Source organism: Sinohyriopsis cumingii, chromosome 7 (genome assembly GCF_028554795.1).
Source record: "Sinohyriopsis cumingii isolate HCF-2022 chromosome 7, ASM2855479v2, whole genome shotgun sequence".
Lineage (NCBI taxonomy): Eukaryota > Metazoa > Mollusca > Bivalvia > Unionida > Unionidae > Sinohyriopsis > Sinohyriopsis cumingii.
Genome location: NC_142967.1, coordinates 116,415,845 through 116,420,743, shown reverse-complemented (window position 1 = coordinate 116,420,743; position 4,899 = coordinate 116,415,845).

Genomic DNA, 4,899 nt, shown 5'->3' with positions numbered 1-4,899 from the left:
TACGTACTGACCAAAACTTATTGTTTCGAAACGAAATTTATTCATTTAAAATTATTGAAAATAATAATATTAAAGAGATTTTAAAAAATAAAACATTTTAAAATCAAAATTAAAAAGTTAGTAAATCGAATAAGAAAAGTAAACATTTATTTAAAACTGAATAAGAAAAGTAAGCATTTACTCAAATTCTACATTTTACTTCGTTTCTTAAATTGTTCATCAACTTAACCGACATCTTACAATCTGTGTCATATAGACGAATCAATAAAACGGTGTAACATCAATTCTTACATCTTGTATAATGTCCAAGGTACAAGGGAATACCAAAATTAAGACTACACCAGTCCACTTTTCGGTAATTTTTTCATGTAAATTTCTTCCAGACTTAACAGGTACAATATTTTAACACCGCATGCAATTGTAGAGTAGAATATGTTCATGTAAACCGAGTTCTCTCCGTAGAATTCTTAGCTATAAATATAAATTTAACATTTTAAACTGTACTACAGGGGTATGAATTTTAGCATAAAACACAATCTTTAATAACTAAATACAACAACAATAAATGAAACAACAAATACAACTTTTTGTACGTTTGAGTGTTTAGGTTTAAGTTTAATGTTATAGTATAGCTTATAGTCAGCTCCAACGTGCTAACATTTTCTACCTCTAAAATTTACGAAAAGTAAAATAAAAAATAAACATAAAAAAATTAAATAATGTAACTGACAACACTAAACTTTAGACGTCAAACACATATTTGTTACAATAAAAGTTTTAATAATCGGAGAAATTAAAATATAACATATTGCTACCCATATAAAAGTCGACAAATGCAAAACTGACGCAACCTTCTTTGGTATATATATATATATATATATATATATATATATATATATATATATATATATATATATATATATATATCGTATGTGGTTTAAAATATGTATTAGGTTTGATATCCTGTTGGTAAATTTTTATTTGAATATGTTTCTTCTGCATATTTGGTTTGTAATTAGGTACTATTTTGTCTCAAATAGTTGGAAAATTGTAAAAACAGATGGTGCTGAAAACGGTGAGGGTTAGAAAGGGATTATGTGAATAACGAGAAGGGTTGGGGTCGAGTATCCTCTATGAATATTTAGAGTGCATCTTTTGAACGTGTGATAATCCATGTTTTTAAAGACAAATGGTGTGGGATAACATCTTTCCCAACTTGTTCTGAATTTAAAATGTAGTAATCTTATGGTGTGTTTTGTCCATCTTTAAAAAAATAGATAGTAGTAAGACAACTAAATTAAAAAGACTGCTGTATGTTGGCCATTCTGTTTTTTTTTTCAACAAATAAAAATGTATTGGGTTTTATGTTTCAAAGTGCGAAATGAGTTTCTGTCGTCCCCCCCCCCCCCCGGCCGCATCAGCCATGTTTCTCCGTCCACTTTAGCAACTTGATAAACTCAGTCTTAAAATTGTATTATGTCAGTAGTGAAAGGGGACGATATAGCGACAATGGGAATTAGCATTACAAGACCACCACGCCGGAACGATATGGAGACAATATTTATAGCGACAATGGGAATTATGATTGCATGACCCCCTGGGACGATATGGCGACAATATGTATAGCGACAATGGGAAAATACATTACAGGAAATGATTATGTCACAGGACTGAAGATGGTAACAATGTAGCAAAGGGCTCACCTCAATCGGGACCAAACAGCGGGAAAAGAAAAACTTAGAACGTTTTGGCGGGACAGAGACAGAGATAACACATACAACATATAAACAACTATACAACTAACTAAAAAATTTTAGGCAAGAAAGCAAAACTTTTCGAGGCATATGAGTGGCCCTGAAAATGGCCTTTGGGTTCTTCTATTTTTTCCTGTTCTTCCACCATTTCTTCACTTTGTCAATCATTCCTTTCTTCTTTTACTCTTTCTCTGGCATCCAGTCAGGATGACCTATCAATCTAATTTTCTCCTGCACCTTCATCCAGTTTTCATTTAGTCTGTCAAACTCCTCTTTTCTTTCCTTTGACCACCTTTCTTTTATCTTCTTCACTTCTTCTTTCAACACTTTTCTCATTAGTTCTTCTGCTTTCTTTAGCTGTTCCATACCCCACATCATAAAAGACCACTCTGTCAAATGTGGTTTAAGATACTTATTAGGTTTGATATCCTGTTGGTAAATTTTTATTTGAATATGTTTGGTTTGTAATTAGATAATCTTCCAAAAAACACCTTACTTTTCATTACATTGTCAAGAGCTTTCTTTAAGCTGTCCACTATCACATACGAAAGTTGAATGGAGCCTCATAACTTTTTGACTTCCTCTTCGGTCATGCCCTGAACCAGATCCCTGGCTACTTTCAGACTGGTCACTTGACTTGTCACAAAGTCCTTGGTAACTGGATACCTCCTTTCCTTCTCTAGCCTTTCCACCACATAGGCGGCATCCATCATCCAGTACCAAATGTCCTTTAGCTGGTTAAACAGCTCTATGGTCATCTTAGTTTATTCTGTGTAGAATGGCGCGAATGATCGGTCGGTCGTTTGGATTATAGTCATGTTCGCCCTTGCGGGCATGTACGACTTTTGTATTTCCCGTATGGGAATGGCTGATTTTTTCGAGGGGGAAGGAATGGTGCCACTTCCTCCAACATATTAATGCACTTAAGAAGTGCTGTTTGATTGGTCTGATTTCGAGACATTCATCCATTTTGGATCTAATTAAGGCCCTGTAAAGTGTTACCTATGTACCTTGGTCTACACCCCATTTGTTAACCTTTTATATTTTTCAGAAGAATAAGGTCTCCGCCAAATTTTCGTATTTATTCGGTGATGTGATGGTTCCATGTGAGATGTTGGTCGTAGTACATCCCTATATAGTTTGCCACTCTTTCAAATTTGATTGGTTCGCCTTGAATATATAGGGTTGGTGGCCTTATATTATATTTTTTAATTGGGGTGGGGGGGGGGAGAATAATATTCCCCGTTGTTTTTCCTTTTGATTGTTTGAAGCCCCATTAGTCGGCCCATTTGCCGATGTTATTTAGGCTGACTTTTATTTATGTTAATAGTTGTTGGCTGCGTGGGTTTCCCGCTTTCCATAAGCCGCTGTCGTCAGCAAATTGCGATAGGTCTATTTTGCTGGGATCGTCAGAGCGTTATAGATCGTTGATCATGATGTTGAATAGGGTCGGACTCAGGACACTTCCTTGTGGGGTGCCATTCTCTAGTACATATTCTTCTGAATAATGCGCTCGTATTCTGATTCTGATGTGTCTGTCTTTTATAACGGTTTTAATCAGTGGCGTCGCTAGGGAGGTGCGGGGGTAGCGGACCGCACCGGGTGACACCATCTCAGAGGGGTGACACCAAAATGAAAAATTGCAAATTTTACAGAGCACACACTGCTCGGTCTAGTCGGATTTCATAAGCGGATAACCGATCATAGTTAAATACATGACTAGCAGGCATAGCAGTGGCGTCGCTAGGGGGATGCGGGGGGTGCGGACTGCACCGGGTGACACCATCAGAGGGGGTGACACCAAAATGACATTACTAAGGATTCTGTATGGTCTGTTACGGAAGGAGGACCATGGGGGTGACACCATGAGCTACCGCACTGGTTGACACCAACCTGAGTGACGCCACTGGTTTTAATCCATTTATACATGTTGCCATTGATTCCATAATGGTTCAATTTGGCAATGAGACCATCAGTCCAAACTAAATCGAAGGCTTTCTCAAGGTCTAAGAAAATAGCTATGAGGTGTCTATCGCATTTTCTTTTAGCATTAAAAGCTACTTTGATACGAGACTCGAGCCTTATTATCTAGGGTGGATCTTTTATTGTGGAAGCCACTTTGGTTTTGTAAGAGAAGATTGTTACTTTCAAGGTGATGTTTGAGTCTGTTGTTTATCATCGTCTCCATCACCTTGCATATGATATCGGTAAGGGAGATCGGTCTGTATGAGGATATGTCTGTGGGATCTTTGCCAGCTTTAGGGATCGGGATAACTACAGCCTGTTTCCATTTGTGGGGAATTTGTCATGTCTGCCATGATTGATTAACCAAATAGAATATGATTTCTTCCATATTGGGTGGTTAAAACGTCGCCCTCTTATAAAGAGGGGTGGTTAATTGGGTTCGGCTGCGTTATCCAGAGGATGACCTCCCTCGATATTATAGCCCGGCGGGAGTGAAAGAAGAATGGAATATCAACAGAGAACTGAGCGAGAATGCTGGTAAGAAATAAACAATACGAGCCCTTTTTTGACAAGAAAATAACAAATTTAATCAGAACAAATTAAAACGGTAATTCAAATTCAAGTTAGATTATATAAGTAGAATTTAACGAGTGTGTCCAATTTGGATTTATCACATCATCATAACGAGAGGTGAAAGAGCGCAATATCCACGATTGATTGCATCACTTTCATTCACTTTGACCGTATATCACCGTCTCCTAGTTCATCTTTCCAAACTCTAGGTTCTGTCCCTTTATGGACTTCCTGGTCCCTTTTACACTGACCTCGTTCTTCTTTCTTTCCTTTCCCGTACTCTAATCTTCGGACTGTCTCGTCCTTCTCTCCGAAAGCTGTTCCTTAAAGGACAAATTCACCCATAATAATGTATACATATTATTTAAATGTACATACAATTCCCTTAAAGTTATTCAGAGCCTGTGGCTATCCACACACCGAGTAAATTCTGATTTAGTATGGTAGGACATTGAGCAGCGGGGGGGGGGGGGGGCGAACAAGCTCTAATTGATTCACTCGTATTTTGCCAAAATACGACCTCCTGGGGATCGCAAAAATCGTAAAAAATATTGCGATATTCAGCGTAAAACGACTTCGTCGATGACAAATTAGTTTACGTGTTATC